The following is an 8,583-nucleotide window of genomic DNA, read 5'->3' as shown; positions in this document are numbered from 1 at the left end:
CATATTTTAAAGAAATAGAACAAAACATCATCAGATTTGTTTGGAACCACAAAAGACTTCGAATAGCCAAAGCAATCTTAAGAAAAAAGAACTATGCTGGAGGTATCACACTGCTTGACTTTTTTAACTTGTACTACAGGGCAACAATAATTAAAACAGCATGGTATTGGCAGAAAAACAGACACACAGACCAATGGAATAGAATTGAGAACTCAGAAATAAAACCACATAAATATGGACAGATAATTTTTTACAAAGAAGCAAGAAACATACAATGGAGAAAAGGAAGCCTCTTCAATAAATGGTGCTGGGAAAATTGGTTAGTCACGTGCAAAACAATGAAACTGGAATGCTATCTGTCACCACGTACCAAAATTAATTCAAAATGGATCAAAGACTTAAGCATAAGACCTGAAACAATAAACTGAATAGAAAAAAACATAGATACTAAACTTATGGACCTTGGGTTCAAAGAGCATTTTATGAATTTGACTTCAAAGGCAAGGGAAATAAAAGCTAAAATAAATGAATTGGACTGTATCAAACTTAAAACCTTCTGCACAGCAAAAGGAACCATCGACAAAATAAAGAGGCCACCAACTGAATGGGAGAAGATTTTTGCAAACAGTGTCTCCGATAAGGGGCTAATATCCAAAATATACAAAGAACCCATGCAACTGAACAATAAAAACAAACAAACAACCCAATGAAAAATGGACAGAGGACCTGAAGAGACATATCTCCAAAGAGGATATACAAATGGCCCATAGACATATGAAAAAATGCTCAACATCACTAATCATGAGAGAAATGCAAATAAAAACCACAATGAGATATCACCTCACCCCAGTTAGAGTGGCTATCATCAACAAGACAAATAGTAACAAGTGTTGGAGAGGCTGTGGAGTAAATGGAACCCTCATACACTGTTGGTGGGAATGCAGACCGGTGCAACCGCTGTGGATGGCAGTGTGGAGGTTCCTCAAAAAATGACAAACAGAATTACAGTATGACCCAGCAATCCTTCTCCTGAGTATCTACCCCAAAATTTTGAAAACATTTATCCATAAAGACACGTGTGCTCCAATGTTCATTGCAGCTTTATTTACGGTAGCCAAGACATGGAAACCAACGTGTCCTTCGATAGATGAATGGATGAAGAAGCTGTGGTATATATACACAATGGAATACTATTCGGTGGTAAGAAAAGTTGAAATAGGACTATTTGTGACACCATGGATGGATCTTGAGATTATAATGCTAAGCGAAATAAGTCAGACAGAAAAAGCAGAGAACCATATGATTTCACTGATATTTGGTATATAAACCAAAAACAACAACAAAAAAAACTCATGAGAAACAGAAACTCATAGACACAGACAATTGTTTATTGGTTACCAGAGGGTAAGGGGGAGTGAGGTGGTAGATGATGGCAAAGGGGATCAAATATATGGTGTTGGAAGGAGAACTGACTCTGGGTGGTGAACACACAAGGTGTTTTACAGATGATTTAATACAGAATTGTACACCTAAAATCTATGTAACTTAACTAACAATTGTCACCCTAATAAACTTTAATATAAAAAAAAGAAAGAAACCTTCCCACCATGTATACAGTATCTAGTATAGCTGTACTTCAGAAATAAAGGAGAAATAAAACTCCCTGTCAAGCAAACACTAGGGGATTTCATGACCACTGGACATACCTTACAAGAAATGATAAAATAATGTTTTCCAGTTAAAGTAAAAGGACACCATTTAGTAACATGGAAACATATAAATATATACAACACATTGGTAAAGGTGAGTATATGGAATAATTCAAAATATTCTAATATTGTAATATGATCATACGTTAACTACTTAACTCTAATGTAAAAGTTGAAAGACAAAAGTATTAAAAATAATTATAGTTACTAAAAGTTGTTAACAGATACACAACATAAGTAGATGTAAATTGTGACATCAAAAATATAAAATGTGAGGGTGGAATAAAGAGCAGAACTTTTTAATGCAATCACAGTTGTTATCAGCTTAAATGAAACTGTTGTAACTGTAAGAATTTTTATGTAAGCCTCATAGTAACCCCAAAGCCAAAACTTACAGTAGTACACAAAAGAGAAAGAAAAGGTAATCAAACCATACCATTACAGTAAATCGTTGTCACAAAGGCAGACATCCAGAGAGAAAACAAAAACAAAACAACAAAAAACAAAGGAACAACAAAACATCCAGAAAACTTTTAATAAGATGGCATTACTAAATTCTAACATATCAGTAATTACTCTAAATGACAATGGGTTAAACTCACCAGTCAAAGGCACATAGAAGCTGGATGGATACTAAAACAAGACCTAACTATATGCTGCTTACAAGAGATCCATTGCAGCTTTAAAGACACATAAGCTGAAAATCAAACTATGGAAAAAGATATTCCATGCAACTGGAAACCAAAAGAAAGTGGGAGAGGCTATACCTATATATCAGACAAAACAGACTTTAATCCAAAATAGTAATAAGAGACAAGGTCATTATGTAATGATAAAAACTCAATTCATTAAGGGTATGTAATAATTGTAAATATGTAGTTGCACTCAACATTGGAGCACATAGGTATATTAAGCAAATGCTAACAGATCTTAACGGAGACATAGCCAGAATGCAGTAGTAGTAGAGGATGTCAATATCCCACTTCAGCAGAGGATAGATCATTCAAACAACCATGAAGAAATGACAGACTTCAAATCTTACATTATACGAAATGGACCTAACAGATATAGAAAGAACATTCCATTCAACAGCACCAAAATAAACATTCTTCTCAAGTTCACACAGAACATTCTCCAGGATACATTATAGCTTAGGTCACAAAACAAATCTTAACATATTTAAGAAGGGTTGCAATCATACCAAGTACTTTTTCTGACCACAATGGTATGAAATCAGTAACTGGAGAAAAATGGGAAAATTCACAAATATGTAAAAGTTAAACACCCTCCTGAACAACCAATGGGTCAAAGTAGTAATCGAAAGGGGAAAACAAATCTTGAATCAAATAAAATGGAAACACAACATACCACAAGTTATGAGAAGCAGCAAAATCAGGGCTAACAGTGAAGTTTATAATGATAAATGTCTACATTAAAAAAAATAAGAGATCTCAAATAAACAATGTCAATTTACAACTCAAGGAACTAGAAAATGAACAAACTATCCCCAAAGTCAAAAGAAGGAAATAAAAAAATCAGAGCAGATTTGAATAAAAGAGACCCTAGAAAAACAATAAAACAAATCAACAAAACTAACAGATGTTTTTTGAGCGCACACACAAAATTTTAAGCTAAACAGAAAAAAAGAGAGAAGACTCAACGTCAGAAATGAAAGAGGAGACATTACAATTGATACCAAATATATACAAATTATCATGAGAGAATACTATGAACAATTATATGCTAAAAAATTGGATAACCTAAAATAAATAGATAAATATCTAGAAATATATGGACTATCAAGACTGAATCATGAAGAAATAGAAAATCTGAGCAGACAATAACTATGAAGGAGATTGAATCAGTAATTAAAGAAAACCTCCCAACAAAGAAAATCCTAGGACTTGATTGATGCCTTCACTGTTAAATTCTATTAAACTTTTAAAGAAGAGAGAATGAGAATCATTCTCAGACTTTTCCGAATAATGGAAAGACTGGAATACTAAGAAATTTGTTTTACTAGGCCAACACCATCGTGATGTAAAAGCAAGATAAGGACACTACAAGAAAAATATAAATCAATATAGCTGATGAGCATAGATTAAAAAAAATCTTGACAAAGAATCTAACAACACATTAAAAAGCATTATACGGTATATCATGACCTAATGGGACTTAGCGTTGAGCTGCAAGAAAGTTTCAACCTAGGTTCCCTTACATCAGCCCCCTAAGAGTCATGCTGTCAGAAACAACAACCTCTCTTAGACTCAGCCGTCTGCCCGGCCGCTGCAAAGCAGCAATCATGCGTGAGTACATCTCCATCCACGTTTGCCAGGCTCGTGTCCAGATCCGCAATGCCTGCTGGGAGCTCTGCTGCTGGAACACAGCACCCAGCCCGATGGCCAGATGCCAACTGACAAGACTATTGGGGGAGGAGATGACTCCTTCAGCACCTTCTTCAGTGAGACAGATGCTGACAAGCATATGCCGGGGGCAGTGTTTGTAGACCAGGAACCCACAGGTCACTGATGAAGTTCACACTGGCACCTACCACCAGCTCTTCCACTGTAAGCATTTCATTACAGACAAGGAAGATGATGCCAATAACTATGCCTGTGGGCACTACACCATTGGCAAGATTACTGACCTTTTCTTAGACTGAATTTGAAAACTGGCCGACCAGTGCACAGGTCTTCAGGGCTTCCTGGTTTTCCACAGCCTTAGCGGGGGAATTGGTTCTGGGTTCACCTCCCTGCTGATGGAACATCTCTCTGTCGATTATGGCAAGAAATCCAAGCTGGAGTTCTCCATTTACCCAGCACCCCAGGTTTCCACAGCTATACTTGTGCCTTACAACTCCATCCTCACCACCAACACCACCCCGGAGCACTCTGATTGTGCATTCATGGTTGACAATGAGGTCATCTGCAGCATCTGTCGTAGAAACCTCAATATTGAACGCCCAACCTATACTAACCGGAATAGGTTGATAGGTCAAATTGTGTCCTCCATCACTGCTTCCGTCAGATTTGATGGAGCCCTGAATGTTGACCTGACTGAATTCCAGACCAACCTGGTGCCTTATCTGCACATCCACTTCCCTCTGGCCACATATGCTCCTGTCATCTCTGCTCAGAAAGCCTATTATGAGCAGCTTTCTGCAGCAGAGATCCCCAATGCTGCTTTGAGCTAGCCAACCAGATGGTTCTTTACATATTTACATACCCCAAAACAAACCATCTGATTAAAAATATAGGTAGAGAAACTAAATAGACATTTTTCCAAAGAAAACATCCTACAGCCAAGAGATATATGAAAAGATGCTCAACAGAAAAGTCAATGACAAATAAGATAAATGAGAGTAATTGGCGTCCCCTGGAATAGAGTAGAAATAATGCTTACCATTTGAATTGTTATGTTGGATATTGAGATTAAAAAGTGAAGGATATCCACTAAAAATAAAAATAAAACAATAGCATCAAAACCAAAAAGATAACTTTGAGATATCTGTTAATCAAATAGTGATTAGTGAAGGAAGAGAAATACACAGAGTAAAAGTATGTTAAAAAGAAAGAACATAATAAAAGGTAGAAATTATGTAGCTATATAAGTAATTGTACATGTAGAGTTAAATATGAGAAAATATTTTTAAAAGATGGAGTTGTACACTGCTTAAACAACACACAGAAAAGATATTGATAGAGTATGGTTGATAATAAAGGGATGAAAACAGGTACAACCAAACACTAGTCAAAAGAAAGTTGTGTAAAATTTATAGCAAAAAAACAGTGCTTGAGGAGGAATAATTGTTGATAATGTAGAATAGAGGTCATCAAATTATGGTCCATGGGCCAAATCTGGCTCAGTGCCTGTTTTCATAAGCATTTTTTGTTGGAATACAGCCATGTTCATTTAAAAAAAACGTATGTCATGCAGAGCGGCAGGTGGGGTGTCATGTGGAATCTCTGGTCCCGCTCCCCACATAAGAACACATGAGGCCAAAAAGGAACACCCACGGAACCATAGATAGGGGAGTCATACCACTAAAGTCTCGCTAGTGGCTGGGTTGGAGACACAGGAAGCAGGAGCCACACGATCCGCCACCCGCTGTCCACTTGTCTCTGCCAACAAATCTCACTTGCTAGCTGCAATCTGCTCTTGCTAGCTCAGCCACCATCTTCTTGCTAGCCCCCATTTTCTGCTAGCGTAGCCACAGCAGTTATATTAGTGGCCAGTGGCTCACTGGTTACAGCTGACGGCCAACTAGCCACAGCTGATGGCCATCCAATCACAGTTGATGGCCATTTACTACCTGGGCCAGCACCTTTCCACGTGAGGCCGAGAGCCTGGAAACTGCACTCCTGGCTCCGTTCCCACAACATATTACTCATGGCTGCTTTTGGACTACTACAGCAGAGTTGGGTAAGAGTTGAGCATGGTAGTGAAAGAGACCTTACGGTCCACAAACCCTAAAATGTTCACTAACTGGCCCTTTTTGGAAAAAAATATACACAATACAGTATGATTAACTATAGATAACAAGCCCTTTAAAAAAATTGGCAACACTTGATAGGAAGGATATCTACATATTGATTTAAGAAACAAATCATGTGAAAGAGCTAATCAGTCTGATTTTCTATTCATAAAATAAAAACCCCTCAAATATGTATTATGTAAAAATTAATAAAATCGAAACAACTTTAAAACTCCAAAATTATACTGGGAGAGTATAACATTATTTTCTCAGTAACTGACATCCTGAAAAGAGTGTAAAAGGTCTGATGCAGTCAGTCTGCCAGGCACAGGCAGGGGCCATCCCTTATGTGGTATACCTTTCCTCACTTTAACAGAATTTTGGCAAATTTTGGCAGTAGTCACAAATCTGTCACGCAGTGGTAACCTCTGCAGAATGTATTTTATCTGTTGTCATATTCATTACCATCATGCATCCAGATATCAATTGTGACATTCTGGGAAGTGCATGCTCAATCAGCAGGTTCATTCCAGTCTGTCCATCATAGGATGGGCTCTGAGAGTGAGCATCTACATTAACTGACCCAGAGAGTTCCATCAACACTCATGATTTTTTACCCCCACATTTCACTGCCTCAAAGAGCTATGTCATTTATATACCAGTCTATAGTTTTCAACACGGCAGACAAAATAGCCAGGCTGTTGATAACAGTCCAAGAGTTAGTGAAATATAACAAAGTTTATCAAGGTGGCTATTGACCAGAGCTCTGAAAGTGACCTAGAGTTCTGCCCCCTGAACAGAACAACCACACACATTTTGGGTTTAGCACGGCAGGTGCTGACGATGAACAGCTGAAGCATATCAGGGACCATCAAATGATTTCAGATTAGCTGAATCATTGATGAACAACACTTGATAGGGAGGATATTTTGGGGAGTCTTGCTAAATCCAGAGCCCCATTGTCGTGCGGGAGACCCTGCTCGCTCTGCATTGTCATACGGGGTGGCTTGCAGGGCCTCTAGTCCCGCTCCCCGCATAAGAACACAGGATATGGTGAGGCCAAAAAGGGACACCCATGGAGCCATAGGTAGGGGAGTCATACCACTATCATCTCACTTGGTGGCACTATAGTCTCACTTGAGGCTGGAGTCACACCACCTACAACCTGCTGTCCGGCTTCTCTGCCTGCCAACCCACTGACTTGACTAGACTCCCTGACTCGACTCTCGACTCCCGACTCGACTCACTAGCACAGCCGCGGCAGTTATATCAGTGGCTAATTGGCTAACTGGTTATAGCTGACAGCCAATTAGCCACAACTGACGGCCATCTACTACCCGAGCCAGCACCTTTCCACATGAGGCTGAAAGCCTGGAAACTGCTTACTATGACTCTGTCCCCACACCCACCAAGGCAGCAGTTTTGCTTACTTAAGGCAGTACAGCAGGGATAAACTTTTCCCCAATGGGATAGCTGCCACTTTTTCATGTATAGTTGAGATGCCACTGGGTAGAGTTTCCAGATTTAGCAAATAAAAATATAAGATTCCCAGTTAAATATGACTTTCAAATAATTTCAACATTAAAACTTATACCAAAAAATGTTGTTCATGAACTTATACCAAAAACGTTGTTTATCTGACATTTAAATTCAACTGGATGGCCTGTATTTTACCTGGTAATGCTACATTAAGTCCAGGCTGGCTGTTTTCTTGAATACACTACTTCCATTTGACAAATGAGCCTTCCTGGGCTTTTATAACTTTGTTAATCTTTGAGTCTGAGTTAACCCACCCACAAATAGAAATATCAGGTTAACGAGTCACAAGATTTCCTTTGGTCAGGTGTTTGGTTTTGACCAGAGCCCCATGACAAGCTGATAGCTCTTTTTCAAAAGTAGCATAACCAATGGGCATGACAGGAAAGTGATAGGTCCAAAATCCTAATGGGCACATTCTGGTAGGGGCTACTTCCCTTTGTCAGAGCCTACAAATGCCAAAGTTATCAGTCAGAGACTTGAAGCTCAAATCAGGTGATTAGGATTGTGGGGACCAGAGATAGATAGCATGCAAGAGCTTGCTAGAAAGCTCCCAAATCATTTTGTAGTTTTGGGTCCCTCTCAAAGAATGCTGGTTGGCAGGTTTGCTGATATGAATACTATCTCCAATACCCAAATAGTCCAATAGATTATTAACTCTCAAGTGTGAGGCCAAAATACAGCAATATTTCCTTGATGGCCAGAGAGATTAAACATTGTGAATCTATCCAAATAATCCCAAGAAACTGTAACTTCGTGAGTGGTCCCCTGAAGTTTTCCAGTTTTTATCAGCTGCCTATGCTGGTAGAGATGTGATAACATTTACATGCAGGACTGTTGAGAATAAGGTTTCTTACTTTGAAA

The 8,583-nt window shown here is 38.6% G+C and overlaps 1 pseudogene; it reads left to right on the top strand.

The window, feature by feature from the left end:
- Positions 1-4,011: 4,011 nt before the first annotated feature.
- On the top strand, positions 4,012-4,982 carry LOC109438723 (tubulin alpha-1A chain pseudogene; annotated as a pseudogene).
- Positions 4,983-8,583: the final 3,601 nt, after the last annotated feature.

Source organism: Rhinolophus sinicus, chromosome 18, assembly GCF_057876585.1.
Source record: "Rhinolophus sinicus isolate RSI-liver-muscle chromosome 18, RSI-T2T, whole genome shotgun sequence".
NCBI classification, from domain to species: domain Eukaryota; kingdom Metazoa; phylum Chordata; class Mammalia; order Chiroptera; family Rhinolophidae; genus Rhinolophus; species Rhinolophus sinicus.
Note: the sequence above shows the minus strand (reverse complement) of the source record. Positions and strands in the feature narration are given on the sequence as shown.